Genomic DNA, 21,296 nt, shown 5'->3' with positions numbered 1-21,296 from the left:
TACTGGCCTCCGTGACTACATAGATCAGCCATTAAAATAAAACAAGCCTTTATCTGCAAAAAAAAAAAAAAAAAGACATAGGCATGGGCAAGGACTTCATGTCTAAAACACCAAAAGCAACGGAAACAAAAGCCAAAATTGACAAATGGGATCTAATTAAACTAGAGAGCTTCTGCACAGCAAAAGAAACTACCAGCAGAGTGAACAGGCAACCTACAGAATGGGAGAAAATTTTTGCAATCTACTCATCTGACAAAGGGCTAATATCCAGAACCTACAAAGAACTCAAACAAATTTACAAGAAAAAAACAAACAACCCCATCAAAAAATGGGCAAAGGATATGAACAGACACTTCTCAAAAGAAGACATTCATACAGCCAACAGACACATGAAAAAAGGCTCATCGTCACTCACCATCAGAGAAATGCAAATCAAAACCACAATGAGATACCATCTCACACCAGTTAGAATGGCAATCATTAATAAATCAGGAAACAACAGGTGCTGGAGAGGATGTGGAGAAATAGGAACACTTTTACACTGTTGGTGGGATTGTAAACTAGTTCAACCATTGTGGAAAACAGTGTGGCGATTCCTCAAGGATCTGGAACTAGAAATACCATTTGACCCAGTCATCCCATTACTGGGTATATACCCAAAGGATTATAAATCATGCTGCTATAAAAACACATGCACACGTATGTTTATAGCGGCACTATTCACAATAGCAAAGACTTGGAATCAACCCAAATGTCCATCAGTGACAGACTGGATTAAGAAAATGTGGCACATATACACCACAGAATACTATGCAGCCATAAAAAAGGATGAGTTCGTGTCCTTTGTAGGGGCATGGATGCAGCTGGAAACCATCATTCTCAGCAAACTATCGCAAGAACAGAAAACCAAACACCGCATGTTCTCACTCATAGGTGGGAATTGAACAATGAGATCACTTGGACACAGAAAGGGGAACATCATGCACTGGGGCCTATTGTGGGGAGGGGGGAGGGGGGAGGGATTGCATTGGGAGTTATACCTGATGTAAATGACGAGTTAATGGGTGCAGCACACCAACATGGCACATGTATACATATGTAACAAACCTGCACATTGTGCACATGTACCCTAGAACTTAAAGTATAAGAATAAAAAAAAAATCACCATCCATTTCGATCCCCTAGTACTTTTAAAGCTAGGCTTTTAGAAATAATGTGCAATTATATTATTTAACTTGTGAAGAACCTTTATTTAAATGGCCATGTATAAAAGGCACTATTAAAAGCACAGTTGCCCAGGGTAAAAAAAAAAAAAAAAAAAAAAACTACAAATGATATGTTGATAAAAGAGATAAAGTGCTCATTAAAACCACAAAAGGCAGCAAAAGTGTGAAAGACAAAAATAAAAGCAAAAATCAAGGGCAACAAATAGAAAACATCACAAATACGTTAGATGTTGATGCAGTTATATCAATAATGACTGTGAATATCAATCGTGTAAATGCACTGCCTTAGACAGTTTGGGGGGCTGTAAAAAATTCTTACATGCGGTAGCTTACAAACAACAGAAATGTATTTCTCACAGTTCCAGAGGCTGTAAGTGTGAGATGAGTGCCCGCGTACTCGGGTCCAAGTGCGGGCCCCCTTTCAGGGTGCAGACTGCCAACTTTTTGTTGTATCCTCACATGACAGAAAGAGAGAAGAAGCACAAAGTGGCTGAAGATAGGTAGCTTTCCTGGGCAGCTATCTTTGAACATTTGAGCTCCTTTAATTGGGCCACGAGTTGGAGTTATTTGCCTTTAGTGTGATGAAGAAGAGAAAGAGAGAGAGAGCAAAAAGCACTGTAGGCTATTGCAAGGCCAGGCTGGAAGGGGTTCATAACTCTTGTCTATATTTCATCTGTCAGAAGTCTTTTATATGACCCAATCTGACAGCAAAGGAGGCTGGAAATGCCATGAAACACACGGATTTGGGAGAACACTGATGGTTTTCACCACACCATCTGATAGGACTTGTGTGAGAACTAAGTGAGTAACACGTATAAAGCACCCACAAATATTTTATTCTTTTATTTAGATTTTCTTGGTTTTGGTTTTTGTATTTTTTGTATGTTTTTAACGGGGAGGATGCCAGATGACAGAGTATTTATAGCTTTATTTAACGCAAATAAAATGTGTACATGAGCTGTCTATTAATTTTTCTTGCTGTGCAGCCTGGCACTGGGACTAGTGACTCTGGTGGGCTGCCGGGCTACTCTCTCCACAGTGGCTTTAACTGTTCTTGGAGAAACGTGTTGAGCAATCTCAGCACAGTAAGATTTGTCGCATATCAGCAGCACTTCCAGCTTTTTGATATTTTGGAACAGGAATTTTTGGAAGCCACTGGGGAGCACATGCTTTGCTTCTTTTTGCTCCCACAACCAGTGTTGGGGGTCAAGGTCTTGCCTTTGATTTTTCTCCACATCCTGTTTTCAATACCTCTGGGTTCCTGCTATGTGGGTACATTTAATTTTGATATGTCAGTCTGACTGGTGAAGGATAAACTTCTTGGTCCATTTTTTATGATCTTGGGCTTCACGAGGGGTCTAATGGTAGCCATGGTGTCAAGAAGGAGATGGCTTTCACCTCTATAGGCAACACCCAGGAAGAGAGGGGAAGATAATTTCTTTTTAACTTTTGATATAAAATTAATAGATCTTCACTATAGAAAAATTAAATAGTATACATAAGCAAAAGAATAAAACAAAAGTCCCCAACAATCTCAACCTCTAAAGATAATACCTATTAAAACATGAATCTTTTTTCTTTTACAAAAATAAGATTTTATTATGCATATAATATTAGAAGCTTTCTTTTTAAAATTATCATTTGCTGTGGTATAACTCCCTTGTGTTATTATATTCTTTTATAGATCATCCTTTTCAATAACTATGAAGTAGTGAGTCTTACAGGTGTACTATAATAGTCAAACACTTTACCAAATGTTGGGCATCCTTACTATTTTAATTAACACTGTGGTGAATATTTTGTGCTAAATCCTTGCACATCCTCAGCTCTTCCTTTATTAACATGGGTTTTTTTCCACTTCATTTGGCTCTCTGTGTTTGAGCTGGGCATACATAGCAGAGAATGACTGGCTGGTCATGCTGGTCACTTAACCAACCATGCAGATTGGAACTGGTGGAACAGGTTGGGTTTATTGCTGTAAAAACCAGTCAACCATAGCTTTGACTTTTAGAATTATTACCATTCCCTGGAGATTATGCCCCAACTCAAACCTTCTCTGGCATACATATTGCAAGAACTGCCTCATGCATTATCTCATATTCTTAAGAGAATACACTGTCATCTTTGCCTGAGTCAAGAGGAGGCCCTGGCAGCATGGTCTATGTTACTATTTATAAAGCATGTTTTATACATGCTAGAGGGTGCCAAATGTATTAAGTCAATGAGAGTCATTTGCACAATGCATATGGGATCAGGATATAAAATGATTTGAAGTCCTTTTTTGGTACAGAGAATATTTTTATGTTATATAAAATCTACAGATCAGCTTGCAAACAGAATTTTAAAAAATCTGGCAAAAATGTTTTTGTAAGGACCATTCCCCTTCTCTTGGATCTTTTTTTAATACTCACCTTTGATTAAATAGGGTTCAGACAGCAGTTAGTAAAACCCTTAAATGATTGTGCCACCAACCACTATTTTAAAAACATCTCAGCTCCTTGGTTGCCTACATTGCCTACACAGGATAGAGTCCCAACCCTTTAGCACTTGCAGTTTCTGTATCCTTTCAAGTCTGGTCCCAAACCTCCCTTTGCAACTTTATCTCTGCCTGTCAATCCTTTCTTAATGTCCACTATGGATTATAACACTTTACATCACGATTGGTTTAAAACTATCTTTCCCTCTCTATAACTTCTTTTTTTTTTTATTAACCATAATATCCTGTCCCTCCCCTCTGCCTACATCTAAGAACCTTATACCTGAAATACAGTAAGTAATCAACAAATGTTTGCTACTAATAATAGCTAACAAGATAATAATGGCTAGCATTACTATGTTCTAAGACCTTTGCTTATGTTATCTCATTTAATCCTCACAACTTTATGAGAGTGACACTATTATTATCCCCATTTTATAGATGAGGAAAGTAAGGCACAGAGGTTAATCAACTTGGCCAAGATTCTAACAACAGATGACAGAACTGGGATTTGAACCTAGGCAGTAGCAAAGCTCCAAAATCCTGGTTCTTAACCTACACTAAATGAAATTCATTGCAAAATGAAAAGTATTCACCATGTCATTGGGACAGAGACCATATGAAGGGGAGCAGTATAGTTTTTTTGATAGATGCACAGCTCCACAGATGGACTATTTTGGTTTAAATTCTGTTTTTACAATGAGCAGCTTTGTGAGTTTGTTAAATTTTACTTAAATTTTCTAAGCCTTTTTTCCCCGTGCATTAAGTGTGGAGAATAGCAGCCCCAATCTGATAAGATCATAGTGAACATTAAATAACATAATGAATACTGTGTACATATAGATATTATTACCAGCTCAAAGACCTGAATTTATTGCTTTTTGCTGTCTTGGAGTGAATATTCCAAATGCTTTGGCAAACAGGTCATTCGTTCCCCAGTCACCTGCTTCATGCGCAAATCTGTACATGTGTGTATATTGGTCACACGCACAGGTGACATGAACATGGAATTACAAGATTCCTAATTCAACTAGATGGCCTTCCAAAGTGCATTCTGCGCTAGTTATATTTGTTAGGGCTTTTCAGGGAATCAATAAACAGTGCTTCAGTGTCACAACACAACAGCTCTTGGAGACATTCTGGTTTCAACGTTCCGTGAATCAAAGATCAAGGCCTCTCCTAGCCCTTAAGCAGTCATGAGAATTTAGAATTAGAGAAAAGATTGGAGCTCCATCCAGAATCTAGAAAAACACCCTCCCTTCAACTGATCCACTATGACACCAGCACCCAGCATCCAGCCCACAAGCCTGGCTAAGCTTGACTTTCCAGAGACTAAACTCTCATTGGGTTCTTCTCCTATCAGGAGGGAGCTGGATGGGATTTGCCCATGACCTCATATGTACTCTTGTTATATTTCTAGTGGGTCCAGGCAGCTGTGCCCTGAAAATACAGCTCTGACTAGAGGAAATATGATCTCTTTTCTTTCATCACCAATGCTCCAAGCTAAAGCTGAAGGTAAACTGAACTTCTGAAAAGGAAAAGAAGAAATCATCCAGCCCAATTCAGAAGAATGCTGGGAGAGAGAGAAAGGCAGAGTAAACAGTTTTTAAAGACGAGGCAGCAATAGACCATGGCAATGATCACAGTGGATAAATGCAGAGCCCCCAGCCTACGCAGATGGGGAGCTCACCTCCTCCACCCCCAACTGCAGGCAGGACAGTTGCTAAACAGCCTTAAATTCAGTCTGATACTAGTCAGGCTCTACTGATGAGAAAGGGCTTGGAGCATATCTTAAGCTGCCTGGGGTCATGTGAGTCAGCTGTACTTTCGGAGGAAGTGGTCACTGGGAGGGGAATATAGAATCATAGATGTTAGTGTTGGAAGGAATTTACTCAGTTCTGCCCCCTCATTTTGCCCAGGGAGGAACCAAGGGTCATATCAGAGTGAGTCCACTTGCCCAACATCACAAAGTGAATTTAGAGCAGAGCATGACTGTTAATCCATCGTCCTATTCTGTCCCTTTCCTCCTGATACCTTCCCCCTCCTGCAGCTTATGTGTGGCCCTTCCATCCTACCCTCTAGTCAAGCCTTTAACATAACGCAGGCTGCGTATTGGAGCTGTGCCACCCCGGTGTGCTGCAGAGTGGAGGAGAACACATGACGGCATTACATAGGAAATGTCATGGCGTCTGTTTTTCCTCCCACTTGTGGAAATTAACTTCATTTTGGATCCCATATATGGGGTTAATTTTCCACCCAAAGGAGAGACTACAGAGCTCCCAGATCAAAGACAAGAACTGAGGGCTACATCACTCAGGGAGCTTTGCCTAAGCAAGCAGACGGAGGTACCAAATATGTTTCCAAACACTGGACACAGTCATTCTTTTGTTACATATGACTAATGCTTATCAACATTTTCTTAGCAAGAAAAGAAAGAGAATCAATGTCAGAATGCTTCTAGTAACTTTTATCGAGTACTTATTGTTTGCCAGGTAGTTTTATTTCATCCTCAACAACACCATTTAAGGAAAAAAAAAAAAAAAAAAGGAAGTAGAAGCACAAAGGGGTTAAGTAACTTTCCCAAAGCCATGCAATTAGTAGTCTGACTCCAGGACTTGATTCTTCATCATGCTTTCAACTCTCTTGTAAGACTGCATATAATTCTTGCTTTAAAGCATGGGTTTAGTCATTCTCTTCAAATTTCTATTCACTTCGTGAAGTCTTAAGTAAAGAACCCCTCTTGTTATTATTATTGATCAATAGCTGAACTAAATCTAACAGTTCAGATGCTGGTGTTCTATTGATTTGCAGTTCTCACAAAATGTTCCTTTGACAAGACTTCTTTCTGTTTAAATGTGCTACAGGCTATGTAACCAATGTTAGCATGTTGGTATATTTCCTTCCAGTCATTTTCTTTTTTTTCTAATATGATAAAAACCACAACCACATTCAATTTCTTGACTGCTCCTTTACCATTTTTTAATGAATAAATAAATAAATAACGTTTCATTGAGTAGCTCTTTCATTATAAGCTTATGATGATACAAAAGTAGGGCACATAAAACCTTGTGATGAGATGTTTGGGCTGTTTCAAAATTCCTTATGTCATCCACAACTGCAATACATTATTATTTATTTACTAGATATATTTTATTCCAGGTTAACAGAGATTTTATTCTCTGAAGGAGGCTCAAAGCAGCGTTTGTGTGTTTATGAGTTCAGGTGGGAAGAGTTGAAGGAATGCATCTGGATCATGAGCCAACCCAGAAGTCTCAGTAAGTTCAGTGAGCAACATGAAAGGCCTGCGTACGTCAGAAGCAGCAACAGAAGCAGTTGCCACACCAACCAAGAGAATACGTTCAAGAAATTTCAGAAAGCCCGAAACATCACTAGGTCTCAATGTCCCAAGTAAAGAGAAAACTCTCATATTTCAGGAACACTGACTACCAATCCACACGGAAGCAGTTTTTCTGGAAGTGAGATAACAGTTGTGTTTTCCAGATTACTCAGGGCATTCTTAGCTCTTTGCGATCAACAAAATTGACAGCATGCATGCACATCCACACAATCCAGAAGTGATCACTTTCTGCTCATTCATGTAACTGAGGTGGGAGACCTTGGGATGATGAGGCAGAAAGGCCCAGATTAGGATCTCAGCTTTACCTCTTCCAGCAATATGACTGTTAGTTAACATGACTGTTTCTCAGTTTTCTCACATGTAAAATGGGAATCCCATTTAAGAGAATGAGTAAATAAATGAATTAAAAAAATAAAAACAACAAAACATTACATAAATGTCAGCTCTTAGATATTGTTAGAGAGCATGTAGAAATGCTGACTATTTTATAATCCTTATCCATCTTGGAGGCTTAGGGTGGAAGTGGTTACCTAAGTATTTTATACTCATTTAATAGGGTAGGTTGAGATTTTTCAATGGGAGATATTGATAAATGTTTTATTTCCTCTGCTGTAGGAGTCTCTTTTGAGACTCCTATCTCCCTGCCCCTAGACATCCTAGTGGTATTCGAAGTCCGAGCAGTGGTGTCTCCAGAGCCCTGAGCAGCTTTTCTGTTGCTAGGCCCCAGGAATGCCCCCTGCCTTCCTATTGTGCGATATGCTAGCCCATTTTTGCCCAGTTACTTATCTACAGGGTCTCTGTAGACATTTGAGCTTGTGCTCTTCCATTCTGGGCAGTCATGATTGAAGCTTGACATTCTCATTTCATTGTTCATCCACACAGTAAATTCAGTTACCAAATTTTTTGGTTCCATTTTTTCAGTTGAGTGTCTCCTTTCTATTCTTACTGCTGCTGCTAAATTCCGTCCACATTACGTCTTGCTTTACCTGTTGCTATCACAGATTTGCCCTTCCTGCTTCAAGTTTTCCTTTTTTCAGTCCCTCCTACAGATCACTGGAAGATGGATTATATTCCTAAAATAATGTCACATTTTTGCCTCAAAACAATTTATTGTCTCCATATTCCTTTATGAATTAAATACAAACTATTCCAACATGATAGTTAAGGCCCTTTATACAACATCCATGTAGCAGAAACCAATAATTTGTTCTCTCCCCCTCCTTAATAATAGATACGCTTTCCTTTGCTGAATGTTAGCCAGACACTTGGCTGCTCTGAACAAGGACTGCATTTCCCAGCCTCTGTTTTAGTCAGGTATAATCACGTGACTTAATTCTGCCAATGAGATGTGAGTAGAAGGGACATGTGCAACTTCTGGGAAGTGCCTTATGGAGAAGATTCCTGTCTTCTGCTCTCCCTTCTTCTTCCTGCTGCCTGGAATGCAGAAGTGGTGGCTGCATGAGTCTTAAACTATAACGTGGAAGCCACATGCTGAGGATGACAGAGCAATGGCATAGCAGGAGCCTGTTCCCTGGCCCCATGTGTCACTGCACCAAACTGGTGTCCACTTGTCTGGAGCAGTAAGACCAAACATCCACACTGAGGTTTGCAGCAGGAGAAAGGAGCGTTTTTATTTGCAGGGCATCAAGCAAGGAGAATCGGGCAGCTCATGAACCTAAATATACTTTGACTCTGCGGTTAATAAATCTTAGCAATTCTGTTTTGCAAATGAGGAAACTAAAGCCCAGAATAAACAGTATTATTTCAGGAAATTGTGCCTCATTACTAGATATTATCTAAAGATTTTCATCATAACCAGTTTCCTGCATCCACAAGGGTCTTATTTCCCCTATAATCATTCAATATTTCTCAAAATATGGTCTGTAAAAGACTATAGACTTAAGATATGGATCTGGGGCCCTATATTCTATGTCTATGAATTAGACTCTCTGGGAATGGGATTCTGAAATCTACATTACAAATAAACTTCTCCAATGATTTTACATACACTGAAGTCTGAAAATCTCAACTATGCTGTAATTAACAAACATTAATCCAGAAGACCTCAGCTCTTGACTAGGCACCAGAAACTCCCATGGAAGTTGAATTGCCCTATTATTGGGCCCCAAATTCTGAGGCAGCAGCTTTGGGGACTACTTCATTCCACTCTCAACTAGGACTCAACCATTCACATTGAGAGTATTGGAACTTTAGAGGACTACATATTTGGATAAAATATTCATATTTTAAATGATCACACAGGGCACTGAATAGTGTGTTCTACTAGGCCATCCTGCTGTGGAAGAAAGAAAGTTGGAATACTACATTTAGGGAAGATTTTTCATGGGATTATGTGTATTTCCCAAAAAACTACCAGAAAAACCTGTTGATCAAGCAAGGCTAAGCTTTTCATCCTATTGTGGAAAGAGAAAACACCACCTTGGCAAAATCTTGGTTGTGTCTCAAAAGGGGAAAGCCGGGAGAGGATATTTATAGTATTTTAGTACCTGGGATGGATGACTTTTATGGCAAGTCTTGCAAGGCAGGAAACTAGGATTGGGCAGAGTTTATAATACAATATCTTTGGGTTGTTGGGCACAGTGAGGAGAGGGTATAGAAGTGAGTATTGATGAACAAGCTGTTACTCTTGGTAAGTCAGTCGTTTAATTGGTTCTCAGTCAGTCTCTGGGAACAAGAATTTCCTGGAGCAAGTAGGTAAGTTATTTGGTCTGGTCCCAGGATTGTTGCACACAGAAGAAAAGTATGTTTATTTCCATTCTAATTGAAATAAAAAATATTTGTGCTGAAGCCTCAATTATCCCTAAAAGTCTATTTTCTGGAATTTTACTTTCTGCAAGCACTATAATAGAAATAACATTTGTATTTTATTTAACAGTTTACAGAAAGAAAACACACACTTCGTGTTTTTTGATACAACCTGTGAGGTAGTAAAACCAGGTGATTTAAAATGCCCAGTTTACAGGTGAAGAAATTAAAACTCAGAGAAATTATGTAATTTGCCTGAAAAGTAAAGTGTTTTATATAGGAATTGTGTCCTGGTATTCAGACTCCAGTATTCATACCCTTTAACAGTACCACGAATAGGTTTGATTATGTCACAATGTGTTTTGTTGTTATTGTTGTTTTGTTTTATTAATGCTGCAGAATCTGGGGAGAGTTCTTTAAGCTTGATTAATGTAATTTGGTTATAGGAATGCCGAAAGGAATTCATTATAACTTGGCCACAACTACAAACTTTCAGAATCATGGATCCTAGAGAAGAAACTGTAACTGGCCAAGAGTAGAGCAATAATTAGCTAAGTATAAATCAACCAAGAAATAAGAAATAAACGATGACTTCCTGAGTGCAAAGGCACTGTCTAGCACTTTAGTCCTGGTTGCTACCAGCTTGTTAATACAGACAACCTAGAATCAAGTACTGTGAATTCCAAATTATTAACTCCTACAAACTGAAATGTGTTTTTTGAGTATGCAAAGGCCCCCAAGGCTGACCAGGAAGTTATAAAGTTTTTCAAGTAGAAACTTACTGGTGGGGCTTAATGAGCCATGTCACTTCCATTAATGAAATGAAATATGCCACATTTCCAAATCTCCCTTTAAATTGCAAATCCATCTAAATGGGTCATTTCAGATAAACAAATGCCACAATTTCCCTCTGGATTGGAAAGCACAGTCTATGATGATCTGGGGAAAAAGGCCACAAAGTCAAATAAGGGAATATATCAGAGATATAGTAGATGTAACATACATAATGAACTATATCTTGGAAACTGAACGTCCACACAGATTAAGTAAATATCCACTGCCGCTTGAAGGGAGAAAGAAATAAATTCTCCCATGTGCTTTTCTCAAGCAGGGCTCATACTGTAAATCAGAGTCTCCCAACTCTCATTGTATTTTACAATCACAAGGAAAGCTTTGAAGATTCCTGATATTCAGGCTTTACCCCAGACCAAGTGGGTTTTAAAACTCCCCAGATGATTCCATTGTGTTGCCAGAATTGAGAACAAGTGGCCTAAATCAGTGGTCCTCAAAGTGCAGTCCCCAGACCAGCAGCATTGCCATCACCTAGAAACTTGTTAGAAATGCAAATTCTCTGACCGGACACCAGCCCCTCTGAATCAGAAATTCTGGGGCTGGGACCTAGCAATCTGCATTTTAACAAGCCCTCTAGGTGATGCTGGCATATGCTAAAGCACTTTTGAGAAGTACTTCTCTAAATAAAAGGGCAGTGTTCCTCCACCTGCAGCTTAAGGGAACATAAGCCTGACCTGCCCCAAACACTGCTTGGGACATGTGGTTTTTGTCTGACGACAGATGCCACTATTGACACAATACCCAGGCCTCTGGCTTTAAAGTAAACTGTGAAGTGCCATGTTATCTATAAAGTGTGGAGCTTAAAGGTGGAAGGGAACAACAGAAATCCCTGGCCCCAATTCCAGGGCTGATCTTAGGCAGGCTGGTCCCAAATAGTGCACCTACTGGGACCACGGTCAACATTTGGGATTTGCCTCCCAGCATACCCTTTCTTCTGACTATAGGGCCAGATTTTTGTTGATGAATCCATCCTCTCCCACTTTTAGTCCCCTTGGTGGGTCCCATGAGCGAGGTTGTAAGGTACATGGATGTGCTTTGGTCAAGGAATAGGCCAAGGCGAATATCCAGGCATGCATGACTCAGTGAGTTTGGCAAGCAAGCACACACCTTCGCTTGTTATATAATCTATTTGTGTAAGCTCATACTTTGCTCTAAGTCACAAAGGTATAATTGCCCTGCTAACGCTGTACAGGGACTCTTGGGGCTCAGCTAGGTTCAACATGGCTTAACATGGTGGGTGTGCTGGTGCCCAGAGAAAGAGAGAGGGAGCCAAAGTTGTCTGTCTTGCAGACAGACAGAAGGAAGCCACACAGCTCAGTGCGCTGGTGCCCAAAAAGAGACAGCGAAGCTGCTGACCCTGAAGGCAAGGGAGAGCTGGCCATGCAGCTGCAGGCGTGGGGGGCTGTAGGAGCCACAGTGTCAGAGCAAACAGCTGAGATAAAGGTGGACAATGTGAATAAGCTGCTGAGAGAGCTACTGCTGAATAAAACCACATTCACCTGCCTATGCCCCCACCGAGTGTTCTTTCTGCTCATCCACCCACTCCCCTCGGACTTCAGCATGGGCTGGACCCAGACCCCAGGACCTGACAGAGGCCAATCGGGGAAAGGCTGTGAGGACTGCAGGCCCGCCTTTTTCTCTACTCCATCTCCTGCCATCCTCCTAGGCAACACCAGAATCACACTGGATGGCCATCTGATTCATTGGTCATGAACATTCTGAGTTTCTTCGTTCCCGATGACCTTCCCTTATACTCCATCTCACCCATTCCTGCCCACAGATCTTTAAATTCATGAATTCAAGTATTCTTTCTTTGGTCCTCAGCCTTCTCTCTTTTCAGTGTTTTTGCTTGGATGCTCTGGTTTCAACTCTTTTTTGACCTCACAAGCCCCTCTCATCTATTGTCCCTCACCTTCTTCCTCTATTGCTCCTCTTAATAAATGAATGCCCCCAGTCAATGGTAGGGAATAAAGAATGCATATGTTTTAGATCTTAAAGCACTCTTCCTGTAATTGTTACTTAAAATTCATCATTCTCTGCAAATCCCTGCCACCCTGCTATGATGGATAAAGTGTCCTTTCTGCCATCAAAGGCAAAGGTCCCCATTTGTGCTATGGTCCCTCTCTCCAACCATCTTCTAAGAAACCTTATGCTACTTGTTATCTGCCCTTATTTTCTCCTACCTTTTCAACCTCATTCTAGCAACTGGGTCCTTCTCATCATCTGTTAAACACGTTCTGACAATTCTGATCTTAAACTGGATTTTTCCCTGTATCTCCTCCATCACTATTCTCTTCTCACCTATCTGGCTCAATCTCCCCATGAGATTTGTCTATATTTCCTTTCTCAACTGGTTCATCATTTGTTCCTTAGGACTTTCTGATCTGATTTCTGTCTCTACCACACTAATGTGTCCAATAATATCAGTGTGGTTTAATTTAGTAGACATTCTTCGGTGCTCATTGTCATTGACTTATTAGAAGAATTTGACACACTAACCATGTCCTTCCTCCACTTCCTTCTTTAATACCCCCAACTGTTAACCCCAACTAGAAGATAAACTTCATGAAAACAAAGGCCTTGTCTGACTTGTACCTGCTGTATCTGCATCCTAGAACAGTTCTGGCACTGTTCAATGAACAAATGAATCAATCAACTACGTAAATATTCATTTCATCTTAGTACATGAGGGAAAGTACAACATGAAAAGAAGGATAATAGAGGAATCTAAATTCATATTAGGAAGTGGCTTATGGGTCAGCAAGGCTTCTCCTGGTTTCCATGAGCTACACACTCTGACTTTTCTTTCTACATATCTGTCCTCTCATTTCCAATCTCCTTTGCCAGATGCTTTCCCCTTCTCTCTCCCTAATGTTTCATCATTCCTCAAGAATTATCTCCAGACCCTCTTCTCACACTACATTTCCTCTCTAGGTAACTTCATCGCTGTCACTGATGCCTTTACAATGCTTCCTATTTAGATGTCCCCAGTCTAGTCCTTCCTTCTGAGCTCCAGACCCATACAGCCAATATACCCCTGCCTGCCCAATGTCTAACAACCACCTCAAATGCAACATATCCAAAATTAAGACACAAATCAGTGCTTTCCAGTCCTCTATATTTGCTTCTTTTTCATGCTGTCTGTCTTAGCAAGTGATACCACATTATGCCTAGTTACTCATATCTAAAACTTATAAACATGAAGGAAAGTAAATGTGGAAAAGAACACAGTAGAGGGATCTAACCTTATATTACTTTTACTATCTTGGAATCAAGTATAATGATTTTAGACATTTCTGTAACTGGGATACTATCTTTCTTGGACTCATTCTTTTTTCCCTACATACTAGATATAGGTAATCTCGATTATAGTTCACATGTACAATTTTCAAATGTTTGTTTTAGCTGAAGTTATTAATTGCCTCTTTTTTTGACTCACTAGCTAGGTCTTCTCATACCTCTACTAGCTCTGTAAAACATTTCTAAATACAACATTTTTATTTTATTATAAATTGACAATTTATAATTGTATATATTATGGGTTACAAACTAATATTATGATTTATGAATACAATGTGGAACAATTAAGTCTAGCTAATCAACATATCTGTTACCTCACTTATTATTTTTCCTGTTGAGAACACTTGAAATTTACTCTCAGCAATTTTGAAATGTACAATACACTATTAACTATATTCACCATGTTGTGCAACAAGTCACAAAATAAAACCTCATTCCTTCTGTCTGAAATTTTGTATCATTTGACCATGATCCCTTTATTTCTCCCACTCTCTAGCCTCTGTAACCATCATGCTACCCTCTGCTTCTATGAGTTTGACTGTTTCTGTTTTAGATTCCACATATAACTGAGATCTTTCTGTGCCTGGCTTATTTCACTCAGGATAATGTTGTCCAGTTCATCCATGTTGTCACAAATGAGAGAATTCCCTTCTTTTTAAAGGCTCAATAATGTTCCATTGTATATATAAACCATATTTTCTTTATTCATTTATCTGTTGATGGACACAGATTGATTCCATAACTTGGCTATTATGAATAGTGCTGTAATGAACATGAGAATACAGACATCTCTTTGACAAACTGATTTCAAATATTTTGGGTAAATATCATTTCATGCATTAAGTGGAATTGCTGGATCGTATGGTAATTGTATATTTAGTTTTTTGAGGACCCTCCATAAAGTTTTCCATAATGGCGGTACTAATTTACATTAACAGTGTAGAAGGGTTCTCTTTTCTCCACATGAACTCATTGTTTTAATTGTATTTTATTTTAAATGTTGAGGTTGAGAAATTTACTGCCATTCTGATCTCTAACACTTATGTGACATGTTTTTTCTCTGAAAGATTTTGAACTCCTTGATTTAGCTTTGGAGATCTTAAATTTTATGATGATGTGCCTTGATACATATTTTTTGTGCATTTCTGAGACCCTTTCAATCTGGAAACTTAGCTCTTTCAGTCCTGAAAATACTTCCTATATTATTATTATTAGAATTTTATATATTAATATAATTTTCTCTTTACTATTTTAAAATTCTCTCTTTCTGCATCTAAAGTCTTGGGGCTTTTTTGCATCATCTCTTTTTCCTCTAAGTTTTGGCTTTCTGTTTAATTTTGACCTCTCTCTTCTATACCAGAGAGATTTTCTTAAAGGCTGATCATCCTTGGATATCATAATTCAGCTTAAGCCATAATGTGTGTTTGGGTGGAACTTGTTGGTGTGTGAGCTTTAGTGTAGGGCAACTGCGTGGTCATCTTGCTTTCTCACAGAGACCTCCATTTGTCAGTTTCTGGGTAATTTCTCTGTGGCAGTTCAGTTTCTCCAGAAAGGATCCTCCGATCTCCTGCCTGGGTATGGTCTACGAGTTTCCTTTGACTTCCTGCAGCTGGTGATTGGGAGTTTCTGTGGTTGTACTATTCAGTTAGCAGACTCACTCAATTTTCTTCTAATTCTGTGCCTTGGTTCCTAAATACAGTACCCTTCTAGCTCAATCTCTCCAGGGACTCTAACTTTTGTCTACTGTGAGGTTACCAGAGGGATAGTCTAGTTGAGATAGTAGGGGGAGGTCCAATTACTGCTTATACAGATCTTCAATTGCAATGTTTATAACCCTGTGCTCTACTTCTGCCCTTAGTGATAATGTATGCCTCCCATTCTGGAGCTTCTTCAGGGTCCCATGTGGTCACCCAGCTTGCTCTTCCTTGGTCTGTCTCTCTACAGGTGCTTAGGTTTGACTTGCATCCACTCTGCTAAGCCTCTTCCCACCTCTTCATTTGCTTTCTATCTTTATACTTGATGGTTCAAAGTCATCAAGGACTTTTGGTTTTATTTAAAATGGAGGTTCGCATTCCTTTGTTTTGTTCTAGTCTAGTAATTTAGGGGGCAGTTTTTGAAAGAAGAAAGGCAGAAAGGGCTTTGCTTTACTCAGCAATCTTGAAACAAGAAGTCCCCACTTCTCCATTTTTGACTTCAGCAACTGGGTTAGATGTATCTGGCATTCGTCAAAATGAAGAAAGCTAAGAATAAAATAGGTTTGGAAAGAACCACCAAATTTTTTTTGGTCATGTTGATTTTAAGATGCCTTTTAGATATTTTAATTGGAGATGCTGAGTAGAAAGTTGGATATAATGAATTTGGAGTTCCGGAAAGAAAGGACATAGACTCTATTTAAATAGAGTCACAGGATCAAATGTGATTACCCAGACAATCTGTACAGATAGTGGCGGGAAGAAAGTGCAGGCCCAGCATATAAACATCAAGCAAAGAAGGAGATATCAGCAAAGGAGACCGAGAAGGCACTGTTGGTGAGAGAGGCAGAAAATCCGGTGAGTGCAGTATCTTGGAGGCCTAGAAAGAAAAGTGTTTGAAGGAGTTCAACCATATACTGTAAGAGTGAAATAGGATATAAACAGAGAGGTGGCCATTGCATCTGCCAACACAGAGGTTATTGGTGACCTTGACCAAGCAGCGTTACAGAGCAATGGTATCCAGAGAAGCTTGAAAGGAGTGGCCTGAGAAGAGAATATGAGTGAAGATGTGAGACCACAACTGTAGATGACATGCTCACCAACTCTCCTGCTATGTATGCCTTGTTCATCATTAAATCTTTAGCAATTAGCAACCACACATAAAATATATGTGGATCCACTGAAAGAATGAATCTGCTCCAAGTGTTCCTACAGTGCTAGGATCTTTTCTAAAGCATGTTCTTCCATTGTCTCCCACCCTAGTTTTTCTGCTTAAGGCAGAAAAACCACCGTCTTTATCCCCTCTTTTGTGCAGACTTACCCCAATCTAATTTTCTTCTTTCCATTAAAACCAATCTCAAAAAGCAAGCAAGCAAGCAGGGGGCCTAATTAAGAGCAAAAATAATATGATTATAATTGAGTAACTTACTAACTCATCTTGGCAAAATAAACAGAGAATTAAAATTCAACTTAGGATGGTGGTGCTATTATTTTAAAATGTCAACTCAAAATTTTTATGATATTTTGATTACATATATCAGTCAAACAATAGTGAAAGAAGAGGGAAAAAACTTGATCTCTAGAAAGAATCCAAGATCAGTCATCTGCATTTCAGCGTGGCTGGCTACATGTAAGGGATGACATGACTAAAGTTGCAGAAAATCTGTGCCACAGAAACATAATATTAATGGTAACTAGAGTCAGCTCTTCATATATCTTCGGGTTCTGCATCCACAGATTCAACCAGTTGCCAATATGGCCAACCACAGACTGAAAATATTTGGAAAAAAAATTTAAGATAATACAACAGAAAAAAATAAAAAAACCCATATAGTATAACAACTGTTATATGCAATATTTGCATTATATTAGGTATTATAAGTAATCTAGAGATGACTTAAAGTATGCATGAAGCTAGGCATAGGTTATATGTAAATACTACACCATTTTATATAAGGAACTTGAGTATCCACAGATTTTGGTACAGGGAGGGGATGTCATGGGGTGGGGGGAAGGAGGTCCTAGAACCATTCCCCAGCAGATACCAAAGAATGACTGTATACCTGATATGTAAAAAGGACTGACATTTGGGCAGAAATTTTGGCATCTGATCTTTCTTAGAAGCTAACACAATCTCCTTAGAGAGAAATGGCAGTGAGTGACTGGATATTGGTATGACAGGGTTCCTGTCCTTCCCATGACCTCCAGGTTCAGGGTGGCTTTACTAATTCCTGCATTTCTTTTGTCCATAGTATTTTATGTCCTATAGAAATCCAGCCTTGCTTGAATATAAAATTTAGGTAACCTGACTCTTAGACAATAAGATAAGACATTAGTGCTCAGTGGGGCTCAAACCTCCATTATGTGCATTGTTGGGCTGATGGGAGGTGGTAGAAATAGGAAGCAGTTGGTGAAGAAAATGTAATGTTGTATTAGTCCATTCTCACACTGCTGATAAAAGTGAAACTGGGTAATTTATAGAGGAAAGGGTTTTAATTGATTCACAGTTCTGCAGGACTGGGGAGGCTTCAGGAAACTTACAGTCAGTCATGGCAGAAGGGGAAGCAAACATGTCTTTCTTCATATGGCAGCAGCAAGGAAAAGTGCAGAGTGAAGGTGGGAAAAAGCCCCTTATAAAACAATCAGATCTCGTGAGAACTCACTCACTATCATGAGAACAGCATGGAGGTAATCGCCCCCATGATTCAATTACCTTCCACTGGGTCTTTCCCATGACTTATGGGGACTATGGGAACTCCAGTTCACGATGAGGTTTGGGTGGGGTCGCAGAGCCAAACCATATCAAATGTGTATACTTAAGACATCTTTGTGAGATTCTTCCTGTGACCAATATCTCTTGCCTGGCTTCTAGTGCAAAGCTACTGGGTAGTCATTGCCCATTTAAAAAAATCTCAGGAATTTTAAAGTTTGTCCCGAATTGTGGCAACAAAAAAAGCTTGGTGTCTCACTAAAAGGACTTTAGAATTCATCCAAAAAATTTTTGAAGGAATGTAGGAAAGGAAGCTGGAGACTCTTAAACTTGAAATAAAACCTCTAACACAGCACTGTCCATTATTAAGACACATGTGTAACTTTAAATTTTCTAAAAGGCTCATTAAAAAGAGCAAAAAGAAATTAATTTTAACAATATGGAATTAATTTTAACAGGTGAAATTAATTTTAACAATATACTTAATTCACTATATTCAAAGCATTATCATTTCAACATGTAATCAATTCTAAAAAATCTTGGAGCTATCTGACATTTTGTGTGTGTGCTAAGTCTTTGAAATACAGCATATGCTATACTCTTCCAGTACATGCCAATTGGAACCAGCTACATTTCAGCTTAATATAGTCAGTGGCTATTGTTTCAGCCATATTAAGTCATTCCTTTTCAAAGGGAAGCAAAAGTTGTGACTATAATCTGTGAGCTTCAAAAGGTCACAAATTGGTTTACCCAAACCATTCAAATGCAAAGCAAGTTTGTTTGGCAACAGGAATTGCACCGCTCAGCTGAGAACGTTCTGTAGCCTGCTGGACAGAGGCCTTTGGGGCCTGTGAATGGAAACAGGCTTTCTGCCTGAAAGACCAACTCCCATTAGCTATGAAGTCTTGGGCATTTTCCTTTCCCAATGCATCTAGTATTTTTCCTCACTTTACAAATTAAGACTTTATTTTCCGGATGTCCAACATGTCTCATGTAGCAACTAAGATGTGTTTATGAGCCTTTTGGGAATCTCTGGAATTTACATGGAATTCCATTGATGGTGTGATGAGATGTAAAACAGAATGAACTCTATGTGCTCTGTCGCATGGATAGGCCTGAACCCAGTTACAACTAATTTCTGCATTAATTGAACTTGAATTCAAATAACATATTCCTCTGCCTCACAATACATTAGGTTTCTAGAGATTACAAATGCATTAGCAAGATGGCCTAATTCATTCTTGCTCTGTAGACTGGTTGTTTTGGTAAATACCCACTTTTATCTGTGTTTGCTTTATTCAGTGAGCTAGAGCTTGTTTCTCCTAAGAGAGACCTGATTGAAGGCAGGCAGGAGGGCAGGCTCCCACTACAGACCAGCTGGCTTCCCAGGTCTAAGACCCTCCTACATTCTGTGAAGCACTGTCTTTCATGCTGTTCACAAATTGGTCCAAGAGGCATTCTTGAAGATTAAAATTCACACAGAAACAGCATGTTTGGCTTTCAGAGGATCAGCCATGTCATTTTTATGTCTGCACGAAGGATGGTAACTCAAAATTTTCCAAGCTGGGCCAACTCTGCAAACAAATGACCTGCATGTTGTCAAATCACCAGCTCAGGCCACGCGGATACTCACTGTGCCTGGCCCATCCGACTCCCAGCAGTCCTCTCCAGCAAGCTTGTCACACTTCTGAAAGGTGACATTTTAGCAGTCTGTTTATAAAACTGCCAAAGGAACATTTATCATGAGGTGCAAACAAAACAGGCACAGGAGAGAAATGTTTTGCACCACATTTCCCAGAATTCTGAACATGTCTCCTAAACACTCTGAGATACCTGTGGTTAACCTGTGCAGTAAGTATCAGAAGCAAGTATCAGAGGAATACATGGACCAGGTGTGGTGGCTCATTCCTGTAATCCCAACACTTTGGGAGACAACGGCGGGAGGATTGCTTGAAGCCAGGAGTTCAAGGCCAGCCTGGGCAACAAAGCAAAACCCCCATGTCTAAACAAATTAGCTGGGCATGGTGGCATGTGCCTGTAGTCCCAACTACTCGGGAGGCTGAGGTAGGAGGATACGCTTGAGCCCAGGAGTTTCAGGCTGCAGTGAGCTGTGATTGCACCGCTGTGCTTCAGCCCAGGCAATGGATCAGGACTCTGTGTATTAGTCAGTTCTCACACTGCTAATAAAGACATACCTGAGACTGGGTAACTTATAAAGAAAAAGAGGCTTAATGGACTCACAGTTCCACATGGCTGACGAGGCCTCACAATCATGGTAGAAGGCAAAGGAGGAGAAAGGCACGTCTTACATGGCTACAGGCAAGAGGGAACTTGCGTAGGGCAAGTCCCCTCTATAAAACCATCAGATCTCATGACACTTATTCACTGTCATGAGAACAGCTTGGGAGCCTCCTCCCCACCATGATTCAATTACCTCCCACAGCATCCCTCCTGTGACATATGTGAATTATGGGAGGTACAATTCAAGATGAGATTTGGGTGGGGACACAGTCAAACCATATCACAAAACAAAACAAAACAAAACAAAAAACCCATATGTCCTGTAATGTACACACATTCTGAAGTGAAAACAAGCTGGGAAGTCCAGTATGGCTAAGAGTGTCAGAATCCTACACAACTGTGTTCAAGAGATTATTAAAAGAATATACCGAGGGGACATTTTTCTTATTATAGCAGAGGTGACATGAGTTCAAGAGGTCAAGGAATTGCTGAGTTAAAATACTCTTGACTGACTGTATTAGCCCCTAGCATTATATTAAAATTTGACAAGCCACTCATGATTGGAAAGCAAATAGACACTTGCTTCAACCCGATGGTTATAAATCAATCACTCACCAGGAGCAGTAGCCACTGACACACAGACATAAGAGTATTATGCAGTTTTCTTTAGTGATTT

General features: G+C 39.6%; 1 long non-coding RNA gene across 1 annotated transcript in view; it reads right to left on the bottom strand.

The window, feature by feature from the left end:
* Nucleotides 1–2,134: 2,134 nt before the first annotated feature.
* LOC123571881 (uncharacterized) overlaps nucleotides 2,135–21,296 on the bottom strand; it is a 56,395-nt gene continuing 37,233 nt past the window's right edge. Inside the window, exon 3 of the long non-coding RNA XR_006696177.1 lies at nucleotides 2,135–2,626. This is a non-coding gene — a long non-coding RNA (uncharacterized lncRNA). The remainder of the gene's footprint in view (nucleotides 2,627–21,296) is intronic.

The sequence above is a fragment of the Macaca fascicularis genome, chromosome 2 (genome assembly GCF_037993035.2).
Source record: "Macaca fascicularis isolate 582-1 chromosome 2, T2T-MFA8v1.1".
Classification (NCBI taxonomy): domain Eukaryota; kingdom Metazoa; phylum Chordata; class Mammalia; order Primates; family Cercopithecidae; genus Macaca; species Macaca fascicularis.
The sequence above is the reverse complement of the archived record's forward strand: the minus strand, read 5'-3'. Positions and strand labels throughout refer to the sequence as shown.